Source organism: Pseudopipra pipra, chromosome 1 (genome assembly GCF_036250125.1).
Source record: "Pseudopipra pipra isolate bDixPip1 chromosome 1, bDixPip1.hap1, whole genome shotgun sequence".
In the NCBI taxonomy this organism is placed as follows: domain Eukaryota; kingdom Metazoa; phylum Chordata; class Aves; order Passeriformes; family Pipridae; genus Pseudopipra; species Pseudopipra pipra.
Genome location: NC_087549.1, coordinates 79,217,734 through 79,241,496, shown reverse-complemented (window position 1 = coordinate 79,241,496; position 23,763 = coordinate 79,217,734). Strand labels below are relative to the sequence as shown.

Below are 23,763 nucleotides of genomic sequence, written 5' to 3'. Positions count from 1 at the left end.
GCTAGTCACAGACAGGAGGCTCAGATGACAGCGAGGAGAGTATATTTGTTTGTACCTACAAAATTATGAGAGGTCAATACAGGCCTGTCTGTGCCTGCTAAACTTTTGGCCTTGCTGAGGACTGGTTTAAATGGGTGTCAGCCAGTAAATTGCAGAGGTATCAGCACCACAACAAGCTCACAGAGGATTCAAAGCTTACTGTTTCTTTGTTGTGAAAAATGTGACATTTCTGAGTTCGGCTAAGTAGTAGATGAGATAGAACTTAACAGGGAAAAGAAAATTCCTCCAGGAATGTCAGGGACCACTGTGAGCCATGTGCTGGCAGCTGCCTGCTGTGGCCCAGTGAGCTGAGCATGGTTGAGGCCTGGGGACTGCTGTCTGGTGATGTCTGGCCAGGCAGTGGGTTGTGGTGATGGGGTGGGTGCTGGGATAAGACAGGCAGTCGGGACGGGGAGGCCCATGGTAGGAGCTGAGGGCTGGGAATCCAGGCAGCTCCCAAATGTCAGGGGGCCCCCTGTCAAACGCTGTCCTGCTCCCTCTTATTTGGTACCTGGATGGGCAGGGCAAAAGGGGGCAGTGCAGGCTGCAAAGCACCAACAAGGCTGCTGACATGGATCTCTGCAGTGAAAACTGATGTGCTTCTCCCATCACATAGCCCATATCAACTTCCATGGTGTGCAGTAGGACTAGCCAGGCAGCTTTGGTACATTTTTGTCTCACATTAAATGTTGTTAAAGCAGTGCTCTTTTCTAAGTACACACATGTTTTCAACTGGTCCAAGTGCAAAGTATGGGGTTATGAAAGAGCATTGGGCACAAGTTATGCTGGCAGACATAAGCAAAGATTTCAGCAGAAGAAAACTGATGTGGCAGTGACATTGCACTTCATCAGGCTTCAACTTTCATTGTGTATTGCATTTAGTTGTCCATCTGATGACAGTTTGAGCAATTTGAGGACCTTGTGGCACTTTGGTCAATCTATACAGTCAGTGATGGTGAACTCAGTCATCGTGATTTTCATTTGGATTGTAAAGTAGACCTCTGCCCTTTCACCAATTTTTAGCCTTCATCGAGGGCTAAAACTGGTGTACACCTGTGAAACATTGTCACAGATGAGGATTATATTTGGTGTTAGATCACTGAAATAGTAAGCTTCTCTAGAACACCTTATGTAAAAAAACGCACTGAATAGAGTTTTTGCAAGTGCAACTATTTGCTTATCTCTAAGCTTTAAGAGCTGTGCTAATGTACATCAATTAAAGATTTCCTTGTCAGGGAGACATGGAAATACAAGAACCCAAAATTTAGCCCCTAAGCCACATCATGAGATCTTCCTTGGTATTACTTTGTATGTTTTCACCTCAGATCTGTGAGGTCACTTTCATGTTATTTCTTAACTGGACAAATGAAGTTTTTTTTAAGAAAAACAACAGTTTAAGAGGGAGAAAAAAGAATAACAGTGTTAATTTATGGACATAAAGTTACACTTTCCCAAAATTTTATTAGATAACAATGTTCTTAATTCTCAGAATAGTTGCTATCTGAATCCAACAAGTGTACTGTACAACAAAGATGTCAACTGGGCACAGTTGTATGGTTGTGTTTCAGGGACTACCCCTCATGAGTGGTTGAAGTGAATTAAAAAGAGGGACTGAAAATTGTTCTTGAGGAAAAAGCAGATCTGTGAACTTTATAATTTCTGGCATCTGAAACTAAGACACTTGCCTTTATTAGAAGGTGAAGCTGTCGCAAACTTGTGTTTTCTAAAAAGGAGAAAAGCCTCTCTTAAAGGTGTGACCTGAGTTTAATGGAAACAACTTTCAGAAGAGGTTTTTTTGTTGCCATGCAGGTGTGTTCCTTGGACACGAGAAGCAGAACAGGGCTGATGTAGGACGTCCCCTTGCGCTCTCAGCAGTCTGTCCAGGTCTCCAGGGGTCAGGGCCTGCCACAGGATCTCATTACAGGTGTTAGGTCCTGATTACAACAGTTTTGGTGAAAGCATCCATGCTTTGTTACCCCTCAGACCTAAACAGCAGCTGTGTATCTCTCCCTACATCTACTTTTTTCATTTCACTCTTGAAATGCACATTCCTCTGAGAGAACCAAACTAGAATTTGGAAGATTCTTTATGGAAAGGTCCTGGGAACATACTTAAATCACAGTAGAAAATTGTTACAAGAAAATGGGAACTGTAAATCAGGCCATAACACCGACTGCATGAGATATCAGCAATAGCGTGGCCAGCAGGACGAGGGCACTGATTGTTCCTCTGTACTCAACAGTGGTGTAGTTGCATCTTGAATCCTATGTTCAGTTTTGGGCCCAAGTAAGACACTGAGATGCTGGAGTGTGTCCAGAGAAGGGCAATGAAACTGGTGAAAGGTCTGGAGCATGTCATATTCTTCACTGAAAGGGTGGTCAAGCACTGGAACAGGCTGCCCAAGGAAGTGGCGGATTCACCGTCCCTGGAGGTATTTAAAAGATGTGTAGACATGGTTTAGCAGTGAACTTGGCAGTACTGGGTTAACAGTTGGACTCAATGATCTTAAAGGTCTTTTCAACCTAAACAATTCTATGATTCTATGCAATCTGTGTACAGTTGTTTAGCAAACAAAGATGTACATGTTTCTTCTCTATCTGAAATTATTCTTTTGCTGTTTGACTGAGAAATTCACCTGATTTGGAAGCTGTAGCAATAAATCTATAGTATTGGCAGAAACCTATTCATAAAACATGGAGCTTTTGCTATAAGTTCTGGAGGAAAGTCAGTGTTGCAAAGTGAAGTGTAAAATTATTCCTGTCTCAGTGTTATTTTTGAGTCATATATCTCTGCCTTTCATGAACAGCAGGCATATTTGGAAGAATTATGTCTGAGTCATAAATCCCTATTTGCCTTGGACATGACTAATAGGTGTCTTTAACATAGTAAGATGATATTACTATCTTAGCTTGCAATTTTTTTTAACCTCTGAAGCACATAGAACAGATGAAGTTTAAACAGTACGATGACATTAATCTATAGTCTGTCAGGATATTGTTACCACCCTCCTTTTCTGGTCCATTGATTCCAACTAGCAGATGCTGTAATTTATATGAGTCCCAAAATTTATTATTTCAATATTTAGCAAGCGGAATCAGTGTGGTTGCTTTCAGAACCAGCTGGATGTTGTGGGCTGTGGGAGAAAGGGAGTGAGATAGTCGAGGCAGGGAAGGAGGGAGGAGGTCATTGTTCATGCGCTCCCTCACACTGCATCATCTGGGGCTGTGACCAGGGAAAACAAAAGTCTATTTAAATGAATAATGTTGTAGATCTTCCTGCTGTAGCTACTAGTGGAGGCTTGTCTGTTTGTAGGCAATTACCAGCCCCTTGTGTTTTGAATAGCTATGCATCTTCAGTGCAACAAAATAATTTTCATGAGCTGGTTTCTGTCATCCTCATTGTCTTGTAGAAAAGACAGAGAACAACTCTAACAGCACATCTAAACATTAATATTTAATATTTGGGAATATCTCTGCTAGTCTAAAGGTTGTCAAGCTTTGTTTATGAATAGCTTCTGAATTGTACAGAAGAGCATTTTATTATAGTGGAAACAACACTGTCCTCTCTGCATGCCTTTACTAGCTGCTTACTTATCATTATCACTATTATTAGCCATTTATTTACCTATTGTAGGCCAGACGTTGCACTCCTGTACAGCATTATGCATGGTTACACTTGTTGCCCCAAAACTTATTCCCCTAAAAAGCCAAAGTCTCTTCATATATGCACATCATACATTGATAAATGTTATAGTACATAACAAGAATGAAAAATATTTGTAGTTTCCTGAACATTCTCAATTGTTCCTGACAGTGTGTTACCTGCAACACTAATTTATCTTGGCTGTGCAATGTGAACATACCATCCAGAAGATTCTGTGGGAAATTTTGATGCGGTTATGTCTTTAATGGTTTGTTCTTCAGTATACTTGGTATGCAATTTGTCCCTTAAATCACATGGTATTGTATTTGCTCAGTCATTAGACAGCCTAAATTTGTACAAGAAAATAACTGCTGAGGAATAATGAATGAGGAATAATATATAATGCATCATACATATGGAAATTAATAAAAGTGTTTGTAGAAATTCACAAGCCCCTCAGCAGTTATCAGCATTTTTTATAAATGAAATGGTAGCCGTCCAAGTATTTACAAACAAATAATATGCCCCACCACTACTATGGACCTAACTGATAAGATATGTATGCTAAATCGTCAACGAATTATGGTTTGCGCTCTTCAATCAGCTCTAATTAATTCTAGATGTTCCTCAGGGGACATTCTGTTCAAATGAACTGATTATTAGCAGTGATGAGAGCTGGATGGTGAAAAATGTATCCTTTCCTACAGGCTTCAGGTAGCATTTTCTTGGATGTGAAATAAGGCAGTGATCTGTGTATTCAAATATGATACATAAAAGAGATTTCCTTCTTGTAGAAAAGATAATCATAGGCTTTGTGTATTTATTCTCCCCCACACCTTTTTTGCTAGAAACAGCAAGATAACGCTGTAACACCCTAAACCAGAAAGTGAGTGACTGTGGTTTAGATTCAGTTCACTAACATCCACCTCCAGATGAAGCATGTGGGTGGTTATTTAGTTTAGTACCAGGTAGGAATTTATATCTTTACATTGGAGGATGACTTTGTGAGCTTTGGGCTCTGCTTGAAGAAGAAATGTCATCTTGAGGTACCAAAAAGCTCACATTTAAAACAAACAGCTGAAATGACAGCAGCTGTTGCCCCCGGGCTGATCACGCTGAGCACTGAAAAGAATGATTTTATCCCTGTGCTGTGGAGACTGTCACTTTCTGATGTAAACAACTAACATGTAGCATTTCTTCTTATAATTGTAGGCAACATGCCACAAATCAAAGAGAAACTGTGCTACTGCATCTGCCAGCCATTTAAGGCTACAAGTGGTGATACTGGCTTCAAAATTTAGACAATTATTTGAATTCCTTTTAATTTAATAATGCTAAACTGTTTTAATGGTAGAATATAAGAAAGAGCAGCTGTGAGAAAACTGCAAGGACAAAGTTGATTATTTTTGCTTTGTCTCTAAAGTAAAAACTTCTATGTTATTGTGCTTAATTTTAAATAGAAGTTTAGATATGTTCGGAGTGTGGACACTTTTGCTTAATGAGTGGTATTATCAAATGTGCATCCAGTTTCTTTGTGATTGAATTTTCTTTACTACTGTAATTTCATACAGCTTTTCTACATCAGTGATGTCCTTTGTAATCATTCTGTATTCTTAGTGTCATATACTTTGTTTCATAGAATCCCACAGTTTACATGTTTTTCAGGTTTTTATAGGGCTTATCACCATTTTATGTCACTCATAGTCAGGAATGGGTTTTGGCTAAGACAAGAAGATAGAATTAATTAGTGTTTGAAATATACCTTTTGTGGAAAGCTAATTTGCTATGTTAAGAGAAATTACACTCCTGCAGTGACTGCAGATGTTGCTTTATGCTACTTTTAATCAAGGTTATTTGTTTAAGACAAATAGACATTATCTGTTAAATATTTTCATTTTTTATTAAAAAGATTAATTTTGTTTCAGAAAGTTATCATCTCTGATCTCATATCTGAAAATACATTGCACTCTCCTCATCAAAAAATCACCAAACTGTAGCCTCTACTTATAACCAAACTGTGTTACTGAGGACCTAGGTAAGAAAGTTCACTATCAGGCTCCTAGGCTGCTGAAACCTCCTTCAGGAAGTTTATTATTTTAATTTTATATGTAATCATAAAGAAAATCAGCAAACAAGCCTGTGGAAATTTAGTTTACATACAATTTCCAGATTCTTAATAGATATGAGCTTCAAGAGTGATCTAAAGCACTGTATGTGGTTGGGCACTGGAACAGGCTCCCCAGGGGAGTGATCACAGCACCAACCTGCCAGAGTTCAATATGCCTTTGTGTGATACTCTCAGGCACATGATGTGACTCTTGGGGATTGTCCTGTGCAGGGCTAAGGGTTGGACTCAATGATCCTTGTGAGTCCCTTCCAACTCAGTGTATTCTGTGATTCTGTGATCACGAAAAGTTTCTGAAGAAATACTGAATTGAAAGTGTTTTTTGCCACTTTAAGGTATGAGATCATGCTACTGAAGTAACAAGAAACAAGTATTCAAATTCAAATGTTTTGAGTTCAGGGGGAGAGAGAGAAAATAACTATGCAGAGAATTTTAAAAAAAAATCATTTTTGCTATGTATACTCTTGGCTCAATGACCTGTAAAAGAGAGAAAAAAAGAGGAAAAATGTCCACCTCAGTTGAACTGTGATTGTATATATACTACTGAGTAGGTGAAATATCATAATCTTACTAACAGAAGATCTCTGTTGGCAATATATGTGCTAGTTTTTTTTTACAGAAGTTTATGTAGGACCAGTGCACTATAGAAAGTACAAAGCTTTGTGACTTATGTGTTATTAAAGGTCTTGATAAGATCATATGGTAGTAGTGTAGGAATCAGAAGAGAAATGTAACTTTGATGTCAGATTTTTATTTTGGCTGGCATATAAAATTATTATTTTGGGACCCATAAACATCATGTCAGACCACTAAAGAAGAAAAGGTCCGAATTCCCATAAAGTTGTGTTATAGCATTCTTTCTGATTTATATTGATCTTTAAAGATCAATAGAGAGGAATTAGAGAACCTGGGTTTTTTTGTTTGTTTTTTAATTTTTGAAGCTATGCCAATATATTGAACTATGTACCTTTTTCCAAAGTGTTCTGACTGGATCTTTCCCAAAAATCTGAACATAGCTTTCACAGTTTTGACTTTTGAGCTGGTTTTGTTATATGGTTAAAGTTAAATAGATGAATTTGCATATGATTTCTAGTTGCTTAATCAGCTGAAATTAAGTCGAGATAGGAAGAACAGGAAATACCATCAGTATTTATTACCACAACAGAAGAAATCAAATGATTCAATTCTGAAACAAATTCCTTTGGAGGTTAACAATCTCATGTAAGAGTACTCTTCCTCTGCAGTAATTTCAGTGGAATGCCTACGGACATACACTCTATCGAGCTTAAGTTACCACTATTTTATTCATTGATGGTCAGGCCTCTGAATCTCCTGTTGCTTTCCCTCCATGGGTCTTCTTTATATTCAGTCAAATATTATCGAAATGTGTCTGCCTCACATCTCTAGCCAGCATGGCAGCATGGTACTTCTAAAGTATTTCTGTCATTTCTAGGATAGAAAAATTCATTCCCAGAATACTCCTTTTTATTTTTTCCTTCTGAGAAATAAATATGTTTTTACCTTCCTAAGAAACTAGCAGTGAATACAGAGGAAGAGATTTAGAAGCTGAGTTAGAAGGTGAGTATTTTTCTGGCAATGGATAGTTTTGATAGTTTGAAAAGGCATTGATGCTTACCCGAATAAAAAGTTTCTGAAATCCTCCTCTGTTAGATTTATGTTTAAATTTTCTGTTTGTATATCCATTGATGCCTGCTCATTACACACTTGAAGTGGTGGGGCTGGTTTATTTGTATCCATGATAGCTTCTTTATACTTCCATTTTCAAAAGTTAAAGGCATATTTCCAGTGAGAGTAATAAAACAAAACCAAAGTCTGTTCAAGAGCTACTGCGTTTCCTCTGTCTTAGAAATAAAGAATAGCTGATGGATGTATAGTCCCTAGTGAGCTTTTACGTGCACCTTGGATGAGACTTTAAGCAGAATCTTCCTGATTTATTCACTTGTAAACAACACAATCATGATTCCTGTTGTCCTCATTGTAATCGTGACATAAAGGGAAGGAGAAGCTAGGACCCACTCTGTCCCTATTAGAGAAAATTTACTTTGATATCAGTAAAAAATGGAATGAGAAAATGAACTATTTCTAATGTTTGAGACAGATATCAGTCAACTTGTTTCTTCTATTACTATAGTGTGTGTGGAGAAAGAAAGAACAAGGGAGAGGACAGCATGCAGCATCTCAGCAACAAAAAAAAATCCCAAGTGTTTCTTTGATTCCTTAGTTATATGTAAAATTAAGAGAATCTGTACTAGTTTCTTATCTGTAGCTACTAACAGAACTTTCAATAATCTGCTATAGGCAGCTGTATTTGCAGACTTCGACATTCACCTAGACCATGTCTGTATAAGCCACTGGCTGAATTTTTGTTCCATCTTATTTTTTAGTGCTTTTTCTGCTAACGCACTTGAAAGCTAGAGTGAGCAGTCAGTGTAAATATACAAAATTTGTTTGGACAGTACTAAGAATTTGTTGAAATTAATTCCGTAAAGCATCTAAAAATGTAAATATGTAAGTTTAGAGGTAACAACTTCCACATTCTAAGATGTTGTAAGATACAATTTAGGCTGAAAAAATAGATAATTGTTTCCATCTATTTTTTTAGTAATATTAATTTGGGTCTGTTCTGAGTCTGATAAATGTTCATTGTTTATTTTTGGCAGGGACTGTGAAGGATCACTTGTGCTTTTCTTTCCCATCTACTAACTTTTTTCATCTAGTGGTAGTGGCCTATTTTCAGCAAGTTAGATGGATGTACTGGCCTGTGTACATCAGCAATAATCAAGGTACAGAATCAAAAAAAAATAACTCCCAACTAATAGATGTTTTGTGAACTGCAAACATATGCTCTGTGAGCATAGGGGTTTGAGGTTCCTTGATGTTTTTCAGGCATCCTTATGGAGAATACTGAATGAAATACTGCTCTGCACTGGTGTGACCTCAACTTGGATATTGTGTGCAGTTTTGGTCACAGCAATATAAGAAAGGTATTAAGCTATTTAAGAGTGTCCGAAGAAGGGCAACAAGGATTGTGAAAGGCCTGGAGGGGAAGCCATATGAGGAGTGGTTGAGGTCACTTGTTCTATTCAGCCTGAAGGAGATTGAGGGGAGACCTCACTGCAGTCTACAACTTCCTCATGAGGGGAAGAGGAGAGGCAGACACTGATCTTTCCTCTGTAGTGACCAGTGACAGGACCTGAGGGAGTGGACTGAAGTTGCATCAGGAGAGGTTGACGTTGGATACTAGAAAAAAGTTCTTCACCTAGAGGATGCTTGGGCACTGAAACAGGTTCCCCAAGGAAGTAGTCACAGCACCAAGAACTGAGAGAGTTCAAGAAGGGTTTGGATGATACTCTCAGGCACATAGTATGTCTCTTGGGGATGGTTCTGTGAAGGGCCAAGGGTTGGACTCCATGATCCTTATGGGTCCCTTCCAACTCAGCATATTCTGTGACTCTCTGATACTGTGCTATATACTGTATTCACGTATCCAGTAGCTGATAAATCTTGCCACCTCTAAAAGCCGTAGGAGAAAAGGGTAATCAATTTCAGGATGATGTAGAGATATACCATGGAAGAAAAAGGAAGGCCAGACTGACTGATGTTAGACCAAAACTGGATGTGAATACACCAGAGGAAGCAGGAATTCAGTTGAACTGCTGCCCCTCAAAGAGAATGCTAAAATACCCACTTGTGTATGAGGCAACACTACATTCTAGTATTCATATGCTCAGGCTCCATGTATTTTTCCTAACCTAACAGCCTGGAAAAAAAGCTTTAATAAAGAGGTTGGTAATTATGTGGCACCTTTCAGTGCCCCAGAACCTAGTACTTGACTATGAAACATATCCGTTCTTCTCTCAGAGTAGTTTGTATCCTAATGAAAGTATCTGTATTCACATTTCACACATTAGTGTAGCAAGACACACAAATAAGGGAACTTGTTAAAAGTTGCAAGAAACTTGTAAAAACAGTGTTGGTTTTTGACGTCATAATAGTTGCATCCAGCTTCATGAGCAGATATTAAACCACTTTAAATAGGTATATCTAAAATTCATGTTGCTCTTTTTCAGATGACTTGCAAACAAGTATGTGCTACAACTTTTTTAAGATCCGCCACACTGCTGAAGTTAGCCGATTCAACACTTATCTAGACTTAATTTATAGAAAGTATTTCCTCAATTTTCTTTTTTCTTTTTTTCTGTATTCTTTCCTTGCAAAAATAGTGCTGCTACTGCTATGAAACTAATTTGAGATCTACATGTATAAAATTGTTATTCAAATGTAACATACTAGTAGTAAACACCTGAAGGAGATGAGGGCTCTTAAGTACATAATTGCAATCTTAGCTGAGGCAGAAACCTACTTTTAGCAAGTATAAAGAACTGCTATTTATTTGGAAACTTACGTAGGTACACTGTGTTTCTCGAGAGAATCTTTGCCTGTATGTATCATCTAGATGTATATAAAACCTATGTCAAGAGACTTTCAACAGTTGACTTAAAAATCAAAACAACAACAAAATGTAACATTGTTTTAAAGGTTATGTCTATTGCTTAGGGAGGGTATTCTATTGGGATTTAAAAGAGTTTCTAAGTTGCAGAAAAATAAATTTACATCTTAGTGAAAGAAATACTCTGTCTCGTTAGGGATGCAGTAAAATAAGAAAGGACTAAAAATGGATTACATTAATATGTATGTATTTATAATTGCACTCCTGTGAAAGAACTTTCAAGAATATAATGTTAGTGATAACAATTTATGGAGATGTACTTATCCCCAAAAGAAAACAGTGATAACTTGCTAGAACACAACAGTTTCAACAATACTGTCAAAACACATATCGTGGAAAACTTACCATTTAGGAACCGTAGGTCAATACAATGAATTATTTAAAAACAAAGCTTTCATCAATATTAAAAAAAAAAAAAATTAACTATTTTATGAAATACTGCCTATATAACTTAGGGCTAATTTCCGTTCTATGATAACTACACAGTTCTCATCTGTGCTACTGACACAACTTTGCTGGTATTTCTTAAAAACTGCAATAACCTTTGCAGTCCCTCTCACATTAATAATCCATTTGGTGCTGGTGATGCTAATTAAATTCATATACAGACAGGTTTAGTTTACATCAATTTGACATACATCATAATTGTATAATTTAGATATATGATTGTATTTGACTTACTGCTTTTTTGAATGCATCAAAACATGACTGTTTTACTGGAAAGTGAATGAGTAGTTGTTTGTATGTGTTGACAATGATGGTAGAGAGCAAAGCTAACTGAATTAGTAGGCAGGTCTTAAACAAGGATAAGCTTAAATAGAAGGATTCAAGAAGATTGTCCTGATGCTTCGTTTCGTGTTTTCAGCAGTAGGCTAGGCAAAGTGGGACTCAGTGCTAGAATCATGAGCAAAGAAAACTATTCAGCTAGTGAAATCTGCTCTCCCCTTTCTAGCAGTAATTATGTCATTGTCTAAGATACAAGAGTAAAAAAAATTGATAAATCCACAACACATTCTAAGAAATGGTATTAATTGCAAAGTTGAAAAAAGAGATAAATAGATATTTTATATTAAATAGTTTACAAATTAATTGTGCTACAGGTTAGGTTTCATGTCTTAGAGGTGCATCTTCCCGTGTTAGATGGATGAAAACCACTACAATTGTGAACATACAGACATTATGGAAAATAGGCTGTTGGATATGACAAAGGTAGTGACATGGACATTGACAAACTGAAAGCTTTGAAGGAGAATGTAGTAAGAAACATGAGAAGTTCAAAATGCTCATTTGAACACTATTGCATCTTGTTTTGTCTCACAGTATCTGTGCTGGAGATGACAATTAAACAGTCAATGGTGCCTGAACTGTTCGGTTCATGTTGTGCTGCTGCACTGATTGCATCTGAAAGTTCTCTCTCATTTTTTGTTTAAAATGCAAGTTCTTTGGAGAAGGGACTGGTTATTAGTATAACAGTATGACAGAGAGAAGAATAGCATTGACCCTGCATAAAGACAGTGCTCAAATTTGAAGGCATTACCTTTCTAATAATCCTCAGGATGTGCCTTACCATCACAGAGCACTGCAGCCCTATTGTATCCAGTATTAAGCATTTAATCTTAGGAAACAGGAAATCTGTTGAATAGGGAAGAGAGCAGAGCAAAAAAGAATGATCAGAATCTAGGAGGCAAAATGTTCTGTGAAGAGAGATTGAATGAATGGGGATTGTTAGAGACTATATATCTGTATTTCATAGCTGCATGATATGAAATATCATGGCAAAAAGGAAGAGAATAATACACAGTATGCTAAACCATAGTATATGTAGAGCAAAACCCAGAGGACTTAAATTTCAACCAGGCAGTTTTATGTTAAACACCTGGAAAATCTTTCACCTGTAAACCTATCTAAAATGTGAAAGAGGAAAGTTGAGAGACTGTGAATTCTCTGTCCTCAGAGGTTTCTAGACATCACCCGGATCTGATTTGCTCTGCTTATTATCTTAGGGAGGGACTTCAAATACTATCCAGATAATGCTGGATCTCTGGCCGGTTTCTCCAGGTGTCACTAAAACAATCTGTAATAAGAACTCCAGTAAAAACATGAGTCTGAGGGTTACATGGGTAAGTGGTGAACAAGGTAGGGCACCACTAAAGAAGTAGGTTACCACTTTATTAATGTAGTGTACTGGTTTAAGTTTAAGGGAGGTCTAACTGCAGAAGTTTCAGAAATTATACAGGTCACTATAGGTTGCTAGTAAGTGTACCTATAAAATTAAGCTTTCTCTTTGAATCCACTCTAGAATAAGGTTACCTAAACAAAAGGAAACTCTCAGGCAAAGACTACTTGCCTGATCTTATATATACATGTAAATATTTATCAGTTTAAGGTGTTCTCCGGTGAAATCTCAGATCCCTTTTACTTATGTTGTGAAGCACTTGTGTTTTTAATCCTAGTTTAACATCTGTAGAGGAGTGAATTCTCATAGAAATGACTAAACCTTAACTTCTACCATCTCCAAGTCAGATGAATAAGTTGCTGCATAAATAAATTCAATTATTCATATAAATGTGTCTCAATGAAGCTGCAAGGCTAAAAGTCTCAGACTTCATTTTGGCTGGAGTGGGAAATCTTTCTTTTAGACTCCATAAAGGATATTTGTCCAGGCTGCATTTGCTTAACAGAGATCTTTGAAGGATCATAGAAGCATTCTGAACATCTAGAAAGAGAAAGCAAGAGGCTTGAGTTATCTGGATGAATATCACCTTTTCAAAAAGGGGGAATACCAATGCCTCTGAATGCATTTTCTTCCATCCTACACACATTTTCAACTTTAATGAGTATTCTCTTATAACCAAGTAGCCCTATCTCCCCTTTAGAGTGACACTAAGAAATGAGTTGTTCATGCTTCAGTGTTTTTGAAAAAAATATTTTTAAAAACAAATGGAATTTTAAAACACACACATAATTCTTTATGACAGATAGCAAAATTGGAGACTAAAATTAGCAATTTAGCTTAGTGACTTTGCAAAGACTTGTATGGCTCTGTGTAAATGATACTGGTCTGTTTTCTAGGATTTCTTTTGAACTTTCAATTGTCAAACTTTAAATAATACTGTAGAGCTAAAACAAAGATAATTTAAGACAGGCTTTTAAATGTTGCATTAGTTTTACAGCTAGTATGAGCCTTATTATTGGTATATTTCATTATAAGAAAATAACTAGACTGGATGAACTCAATGAACTTTCTAAAGCCATGTATTAAAGGAAATGCAATAAAACCATTTTCCTTGTCGTCAATTAATAGGACTGACTACCACGAAAATTATACTTACTGATGATCTCTCAGATTTAAAGTATGGAATATTCTAAGCTCTTCTCCAGTGACTATACTTCTAAAGTACAATTATTGGAGGACACTTTCATGGTTTATTCACATGATGGACAGTAAAAGAAATTGTTTCATTTGTTAAGTCCCCAGGAGTTATTTCAGCCTGTCATGACACTCACAACTTTTTCCATGCTAAGGATAAGACTCCATTAGTTGTCTTTTTGAACAACACTGTAAGAGGAGATTGTAGCAGTTTTGGTAACCTATATAAACAGCTCTTAGAGCATATGGGTTTTTTTCTGGTTCACTACCAGCATTTTCACACACAACACAGTAACTGACACTTTTACGGAAACTGGATTTTGATGAATAGCTCATGTATTAGTTTTGACCACACATCATATCTGTAAAGGATGAGAGAGAGCTACAGGACAGGACTGCTGCTGGACTGAGAGGGCTCACCAGTTGTAGAGGAGACCATTTCCCTACTATCGATATTAGAATCTTTCATCTCAGTGGGCTTGGTGTTCACTAGGATGAGAAGGTTTTGTTTCTGTCTTGTTCCTTTAGCTACACCATAGCTCCCAAGCTATTAACTCTGGGAGAAGAAATGCCCTCTTTTCATGTCATCCTAGGAATCTGGTTTTAGTAAAATGTAAAGTCAGCAAGTATCACAGCTACATGCAGTTTGATTTCAATTGTAAAAGTGTCTAGCATGGGCAAAGATAGAAAATCTTAATTTGTCATAGCTTAGTCAAACATCTTAAATCTTAACACAATCTTAAACATCCACTGGTCAGATTATGTGACCAATACATCTGTTCTAGAACAAGCAGCAGTCACAAGTACTGAGGCCATGTTGATGAGAACAAAGCTGCACTGGGCAGGGCACGTCTCCAGGATGGAGGACCACCGCCTCCCTAAGATCTTGCTCTATGGTGAACTTGCCACTGGCTGCCGCAAGAGAGGAGCCCCGAAGAAAAGATTCAAGGACTCCCTGAAACAACATCTCAGCCTTGGCCATATTGATCAACATAACTGGTCTACTCTGGCCTCAAATCAGGAGGCCTGGAGAAACACCATCTATAACGCAGCTGTCTCCTTTGAGAACGCATGCAGGATCACTCTCGAGGAGAAAAGGCAACGCAGAAAGAACCGCGTTCTGCAGTTCTATCATCTAAAGAGTCTTTCTGCTGTGCCTTTTGCAATCGGATATGTCTATCTCGTATTGGCCTCATAAGTCACCAACGTGCCTGTAACAAATGTGGTTAGAGCCTTCCCAAATCTTTGTTTGCAAAACCCAGCCATGATGATGACGATATGGAGTCAAACATCCGTGGTTTTATGACTTTCTGGGTTGCTAGGAAGCCTACCTATCTCCTGCAACTGGACAGCAATTTGAGGTCTTTTCTCAATACAGTCAGTTATGCATGTGTGTGTACAAATATAGATGATAGTGTGATCAATCTTGCAATGGCTCTTGTGCTTCTGAACTTTATGTTGGTGTGCTTCAGATATACTGCATACTTTTTACTTCTTGCAGCACATATCCTGCATACTTACTACTTTCTGCAGAATGCTCTCTGACTTGATCTCAGAAGTATACATGAGGAGACTGATAAAGATTTTTTCAGGCTTCTCCAATGATAAAGTACGGACCAGGTGGATTTTTCTGTTGGAGGTACCATACTCAGAATGGACATCACATTGAGAAGCAATTCCCTGAGAGTCAGAGAACTCAAAGCTGTCTTGCAGCCACTACCAGAACAGCTCAGTATACCTCACCCTCTTCCACAAGTTACTTTTGGAAAAGAGGGCTGATGAAACTGAGCCTACAGGTCATATGAAATGCAAATGGCCCATTAGCCAGAAGCCAAACCTTTCTGAACTATGTCTTTGTAATGCAGAAAGTTGTACTAATTTCCCCTTTGTCCAGAGGAAAATGGGTTGACTGAGAGGAAGGTCTCATCTGTGATAGCTGCTTTGTGTTTCCCAGTTAAGAAGTAATCCGTGCATGTATTTGTAATTTATTTGCCTGCCTCTGTCAAAGTTATTATGTTATATATAGCATTGCACTCTTATCAACTAAATTGAGGAAACCTAAGTGTGTTTTTACTGGGCAGGCTATATAATTTACAAGTACAAACTCCAGAATATTGAAATACTATGAAGATTTCATTGTCCATGTTGAGGGGCCAAGTGCTAAGGTTACATGACTGACTTATCTCTATGTTTGTGTATTTTAGCCAGGTTTTTTTTTCTGTTGAAAATGTAATGTAGAATCCTTTTAAAATGTTCTATTCTTGCAGTAATTCATGTAGCATACCTTTAAGTTAAAAAAAAAAAAACAGGCTTTCAGGCTTAACCTGTTTTACAACAGTTCTTGCCTGCAAATAAATATCAAAGTACAAACAAGAAGATGACATATTTACTATGAACGCCTAGAAATAAATTTATAATGGTCTAAAAGTAAAGTTATGTCTTCAAATGTAAAGCATTTAATGCTTTAGCCATATTCACTAAATAAATTTCAGGACTGGGCAAAACAAAATCTCTCTTCTCTAGGTATGTTACTGTGACTGTACATGCAGCTATTTAAGTCCATTTTCTTGTTTGATTGTAGTCCAGACATGTTTTGTGGTGACAAATACAGGAATTATGTGGGGGAAAAAAGGAGGATGATATCTGGATGATAGATTGCAGAGTAGTTTCTTTGGGTGTTTTTTTTGGTTTTTTTTTTGGGGGAGGGGGTGTTGTTTTTGTCATTTTGTCATGGATCTACTAGATTGCAAGCACATCATCCTCTCAGTCAGTTGATTGCTGTGTCAGATATTTTAGTTTTCTCACTAAATGTTACCAAGCTCTAAAGAGTCCAGTGGGGATACTTTGATCAGTCAGAGCTTTTCTTCATGAAAAAGAAAACAGATTATCTGAAGCTCCAAAAACACAGTGTGGTTTTCAAGCAAGGGGTTAAAACTACTTTTCACAACTAATACAATTTCAAATGCAGACGGTGTATTTTTGTGGGAGGGGGTTACAGAAAGGGAATCCTCAATACCAATTGGCTGGTCTCTATCAGCTGCAGTTGAGCTCAGGCTGCTGCTGAAGCGCAGTATAGATCTGAAGGGTAAATGTGTAGGGAACCACAGAAAGGGATTCGGTCGTATCCGAGAAGGGAGCCAACCTTTTCCAGCAAGAAAGTGGGTTCTACCTGCCTTTCCTGCCTGTGACATCCTTTGTGAATGAAGTGGAACACGAGAAAGGGCAGTTTATTGCTACAGTGATTCAGAGAACGAGGCGCTGCCGCTGTGCACACTGCTGCTGCTGCTGTTGCTGGTGCTGCTGGTGCTGCTGCAGCTCCACGTAGCAGGTAAGGAGGCTTTTTTGGGGGAGAAGAGAGGGGTGGAGGAGAGATTGGGATGGTACCGCGGTGGCTGGGGCTGTGGTGTGGGGGCTCCTGGAACACTGCACAAAGGGAAGCTGCCTCCACGGAGGAGCTGCAGAGGAACGCGCGAGAAATCTGTCCGTGTGGATTAGCAGCCTTTATTCCCTGCTCATCCCGGTTTGGAATCGCAAAACTTCAATAAGTTCTAAACAAAGTGTGCGAGTCCTCAGTACCTAAAGGAAGAGGGAACAGTGGAGGGAGACGAAGGAGCTGCACTTTCCCCTTCCCGCTTTGTAGGCGTCCAGCCCTCCACCAGGTCGGGCAGCGGCTCTGAAATACATGGGTACATAGGTGTGGGTGCAACTACTTCTGTGGTGATGGCTAGGAAGATCAGTGCTGATAAAAAGGAAAATACAGTGTGCCAAACTGGGGACTCAATTGAGAGGGAAAATAGCTAAGAGATAGTGTGAAATTCGTGGGACTGAAAAATGTATTTGCCATATTTTTATGTCCTTTTTTTTTTCCTTAAGCGCTCAGTCCTGTGTGTGTGAATACGGGGGCAGGGGGAGAGTTTCTGCAGCATTGACCTTTAAAGTAATAAGGTTCAATTAAAAACAAAGAAGGTAAGGAATGTGAATTTGACTTGAAACAACTTTGAAAGCACCTGAGCAGCTAGCTCCCTTAGGAAAAAAAAAAAAAAAAAAGCACTGCAGAAAAAATTTAATGGTGAGAAAGAAAATTTAGCCCTGACATACAAGATTTTCAAATGCGAACCGTGATTTATTATTATAATGTTTCAAATTGATCTTCTACAAATTAGTCATTTGATGACCAGTATAACGTACCTAATCTTTATACAGACGGTTTAATGGTGAGTTTAGCTCTGAATTACAAATCATGCTGCAAGTGTGCCTATAACAGAGATGTGTGAAAGTACTTATCTTGAATATTTCACGTAATTTTTTATGTGAATGGCTCTGTGGTTTTGATACTTCAATTCTTATTATTTAATCTAGGTAGAAGGATGCACGTTTCTTGTCTTTTAAATATTCCTTTCAAAACATGCTGTGGTGTGGTGGTGATGATGGACTTTGTGTAAATCTCTGTGTTTATTGAGTGACAGTTAATTTTTTTTTTCTATATCTGCAAATATCTATACAGAGCTAAACAGGATGCTGAGTGGCATCAATCAATGGTTGAGATTATTGGTAATTTCCCCCCTATTTTCAAATTCAAATATGAATGACAAAACACTAAAAATTCAGTAATACTAAGTAGATAATATTATAATGTAGCTTTTGCTCTGTGTGTGATTGCATTTCAGATACAATATAAATTAATATTAAAATGTTTCCATGAAACCATGCTTTTAGGAAATTCATGAATTTGTCAGGACACCTTTATTTCAGTCCTCTGAACATATTGTTAAAACTATCATTGATCACAGTGTATTTTCAAGAGATTTCCAGGCTTCTTACAAAATATTTCCCCAGATCTGAAAGCCAGATGGTTACATTGAAGAAGTCATAAGCAGTTAATTGCTAAACTGATTTGAGAGCTCCAGAACATAATCAGCGTACAGACCAAAGGCTTTCATTGCGAGTGATCAAACTAGTTACCTGATGTTGCTCTTCTTAGAGATTGGGGTCTGTGTGAGAGATGATAGGGAAAACAGATTCTCTTTTGAGGAAGCAAGAAAAAAATTATTTTGTTTGAAAAGACTGTTTTTAAAAGTAATTTATTTTGTCTTTTTCACATCTATCACATATATGACATTCTTCCTCAAGTCTGCTTTATTTGGATTAATTTACGCCCTTCCCCTCTGTTCCCCCCCAAACTGTTCTGAATGTCAGATCTGCTATTTGTTTATCTACTGTGTTGGATCTCTCAAAATTTCTATTCATAATACATATACAGAATTCCCTCAGAGTGTTTAATACTTTGTCTTTTTTTTTCCAAATATGTAGGAAGAAATAATATTTCAGTCGTAATGACATACAGTAAAGAATAGATTACAGAATAGCAAATATAAATGTTACAGTTGTCTTACTATATGCAGTTCCTCATTTTGTATCCATCAGTTAGAGTTTTGTTCTTCTGAAGAATAAGATGACTAGTAATCAGTATTCAGAAGGAAAGCAAATGCTTATTTTCTTTTCTTCAACCTTAAATAACCAATTAGTTCAATAGTAGTTCTTGAGGTGATTTAAAAATTTTGTAGGTTAGCAAATTCCTAAATTGCTTTTCCTTAAGTGATCTTTAGACTGACAGCTTTTTCAGTATTCAAATTATTTAAAATACTTTGTTGACACCTGTGTAATAGGAAAATGTCATGATGTTTTTATCTGTATTGCCTTTATCTGGATGCTACTACTACATTATCTTAAAGGTATGGTTATAAATGTTTCATAAAAGGTTAAAAAGTTTATGATTAAGTAATTATTTAAACAGTTATCACAGAATTAGAGAAGGAGGTAACTTACATGTAAATGTGTAAAGTGTCATTATCAAATTTTTCAAATATTCTTATTATCACCTAGAGCTCAGGTAACTTTTCTTTAACATGGTCAAAGGATCTGTTAGTCCTGTATTAACTTTTCTGAACTATTCTGATGTGCACATCCAATGTAAAGTCTTACAGTAAAAGAGAGAAGATAAAGTCAGGGTGGAAAACTGCACTGTGTTCATGTAATGAAGCACAGAGGTGAGGGGGTGGGCATAGAGGTTTGTATCTTACAGCCTCTACATCACAGCCATGGAAGTACATGGTGCCACCATCTCATTGTTGGGGAGTGGGCCTTTCCTCACCATATGCCCTACCATAAAACTGGTACAACACTAATAATTTCCTATGTGATGACTGATTCCTAAAATATAAAAGCAAAGATTATTCAGAGCACAGTTTTCTCGTTAGGTATAACATCATACATATCAAATTTCTTGAGGAGGGTATACGAAAAGAATTTCTGCACATACATCATTCGGAAGATGACAGTGTCTGCCTGGAGGGACGTCATACCTTTTGCTCTGGAATATATTGTTTATTCTTATCCTTATGCTTTTAAAGTTCACAAGAGAGTGAATGTGCTTATTACATGTCCATTCCTTGTTTTCTAGCTATAATATAATTACCTGGAACTGTTACAGAATGTAAGAATGTAAGAAACAGAATGTATTTTAAGTTTAGAAATATTTACTTTAAAAGGTCTATTTTTGTCATACATCCTACTTCTGATTCTAACAATATAAATCAATTTTTATATAACAATATACAAAGTTTATTAAACTCTTTACCTCTGTTGCTTATATATACTTATATTATACTGCATTACCAGACAACATAGTTAATAATACAAATGTGAGTATTGTGTGAAATCATTTTGTGATGACAACTTGCATTTTGATTAAGTTACCACCGTTGTCCAATTCACAATCATAAGGCTTTGAAAAATGATCACATATAGGTATTTCTGCTGAGCAACTCTATTTCTGTCTTTTAGGAATACCAAATTTTTTCTGAATGTTTTTCGTAACATTGACAAACAGTGATATCCAGGGAAGTGGTGGAATAGCCATCACTGGATGAGTTCAAAAGGCATGTAGATGTGGCACTTACCAACATGGTTTGGTGGTGGACACAGTAGTACTAGGTTAATGGTTGGACCTGATGATCTTAGAGGTCTCTTCCAACCTTAACAATTTTATGAGAAACTATGAGAAACTATAAATACAAAGTCAAATATAAACAAATTGATGACAGTCCTGCTGGAGTTCCTCAACACCTTGTGAAAGTCTAGAAAAGAAACATAGTCCAATTTTAGCGTAAATGCATAAAGAAAATTATTTCTACAAGATCTAAATTACATTATTTTAAACAATAAAATATACTGATATTTTTTCAGTATGCTGCTGAGTAGAACAGCCACATTTTAATCTCATTTACACATTGTCTTTTATTTCTGGCAGCTGATGTGTTTGAACCTGTGTATTAAAGACTGTTAATAAAAAGAGGCAGGAGAGAAACACAGAATAAGAAAAAATTAAAGCTGACGTCATAGTGTCTTTGATTTTTCTTACCATGGCTTTTCATTCATGTGTTAAGAAACTCTAATACATCTGCATTTATCTTCTCCCCTTCAAATCATATATACTTACCTGCTGCATCAGTATCTTGGTTGGTTTCCAGGTTTTTCATTTGCAAACACTCTGAGGGATCTTGAATGTGAAGATCATCATATGAAGCCAAATACTGTTCTGCTTTTAAATGACTCATAAAAATACCTCTACTTAAAACATTTCTAGGTATACACTAGTTGGGTTGTGTTTATACACACCTCTTAAACGGAGATGTTTTTATAAGTCTTTTTAAAATGTGAACATAATTTGAGTTTGTATAGCACATTGAGGGTGAGATATCACAAAGAAATGAATTATGGTTCATGGTAGTAACAGTAGACAAATGCTACTTAAGAAGGTATGTAGTCTGAAATGTTATGTTTTATTACACTGCATTATGAAAAATATTATGTGATTTTTAGTTTTTCTTAGGTAAATGTCTATTCACTAAAAGGACTGGAATATAACATCTAATATGAAAGATGGCTCCTCTTTTTTCAGTTCTAGATTTCACTTTTCTAAAAATCTTTGATAGGGAGGGAGGATTTGGGTCTGCTGTGGTACATTCATTTCTCTCAGTGTATTCACTCCTCCTGGCCTGCAGTTTGGAGCTGTATGATACTTACAAGTGGTTGTGTCATAGTAGCGGAAATAACGTTGGGATATATTTTCATGTGTGGATTGTTTTATATTGTGATATTATCAGATTCCACAGAGTAAACCTGACAGCATACTTCTTAAGGTAAAAACTAGGATAAAGGAATACAGATTCTGTCATCTTTTATTTGCTTTGCACTGTGTTTCTTCTCTGCTCTGTCTCAATGCAGAGGTTCTTACTATCTACAGTCAAATTTAGTTATAAACTGAATTTTGAAATGCCCTGGCCACTGCTTCAAAGTAGACGCTCCTGTTTCACCTATTGTCTTTTATTTCCCACTGTCCTTACCAAATTACAGATTTTTTTCCAATCATCTCTCCTCTGGTAGCAGAGTCAGAGGTGGTTGACTATGCAATACCTTCAGCCACAGAAACAGTCTCTTTATTCAGTGCTATTTAGTATATTATGTCTTATAAACCATTGAAAACTTTCACCATACAATGGGACTTTTGTGGAAATAGCAATGAAGCTTGAAAACTACTTCAGCTGAAGGAAAACACTTCAAAAAAACATAATGAATTTCGTAGATAACATATTAATGATCCAATGGGTTGAACTACATAATAAAAAATAATGGTAGATATGAAAATAATAGTATTGGGTTTAAAATACTTAGGTGGAAGAGAAATAAAACTTAGCTTAAGTTAAATAAACTCTCTTTGCTTCAACTTTCCTATCATTGATGAAAATAGCCCTGGTTCTGGTCTTTGTCAGAGAAATAAACCTGGATGATTCACTGAGGAGACAGCTCAATGATCAGGTATGACAGGCTTGATTCATCAGCATCTTTCATTTTGCATTCCAGTAGTAATTATTATTCCTGTAGAAATATGCTTCAGTTTAGGTTGACCCTAGCCTCCTAGCCTCTTTTTGAGCACAGAATAGGAACAAAACTGCCTTAACCTTGACTGGAGTCTCCCTCAGTCACAAGATGGTACTGTTCTGCTATTGGCAAATAGCAGGCCTTTGGCCAGGCAGAGATTATGGCTACCATGTGGCTGCCTTGCTCATTACATACATGCTGGAAGTTCTTCTTTTGGAAGCTGCTGTTAATATGACTTAGGGAAGCCCCGAAACTACGCTGTGGATTTCCTCAGAAATGGACCAGCAGCCAGCAGAAATCCTTCTTTCAGGTGGCAGTCTCTGTCAGAAGGGATCCTCTTATGAAATTTTTGCTGTCTGACATCTGCACTTGATTGGTCTGATATACAAAAATGAAGAATTAATTAAGGACTAATTAATAGCAATATGTGAACTTTCATAGATTCACCTAAAATGGCCTTGAGTGATTTGTTTTATACCAGACAGCCACTTTCTTACTACCTACCTCTCTGCATTCTTAATTTGTAACCTATATTTTAGGTTCTTCCCATCATGTATTTTCCCTCTTTAACCACTCATAAACATCAATTAATCTACTTGAGGTCTAAAGCTCTGGTTTTGGCTCATGATCAGAAGTATTTTCACACAAAAACATACAGATGAATGAGAAAATAGATCTGTAAATGCATCTAAAGAAGGCCTCTGTGTGACTCAAAACCACACAATGTTTCAAGGATTTAATTTGAGAAGTATATTCATGGAAAGGGATATCTTATTCCAGTACGTAAGATCTACAGTAGCCACATAAACTAGGCAGAAAGAAAGGAGAGTACTTTTCCAATAGCTGTATCTGGAAAGTATTTCAGGTATCTTTCTGTTTAAAAGACAGACACATTCAATCACATATCACTTAATAAGATGCATTTTATCATGTGTAACTTCACAAGTCTTTCAGATTGTATCTTTGTGTCTAGAAACTTAGGTTTTTACCTACTTAACTAGTTGAATTCTGCTAACACATGAAAACTGGGTACTCTCACCAGCTGCAAAGTTGGCCAAAGGTTTTTGATCGCACCTACAGACGGCTTTCTGGTGTTTGTAAATGTATGTAACAGGA

The 23,763-nt window shown here is 37.0% G+C and overlaps 1 protein-coding gene across 7 annotated transcripts in view; it reads left to right on the top strand.

Moving 5' to 3' along the window:
* CDH12 (cadherin 12) overlaps positions 1-23,763 on the top strand; it is a 576,725-nt gene that overhangs the window by 18,406 nt on the left and 534,556 nt on the right. For 5 of the 7 annotated variants that reach the window (XM_064662095.1, XM_064662065.1, XM_064662064.1 and 2 more), the window contains exon 1: positions 16,753-17,035. The exons of 1 other annotated variant lie outside the window; for it this stretch is intronic. The gene's annotated coding sequence lies outside the window, so the exon portion shown is untranslated. Of the gene's footprint in view, positions 1-16,751; positions 17,036-23,763 lie in introns of those variants that run through there. One more of the 7 variants, XM_064662120.1, reaches the window with a different exon arrangement.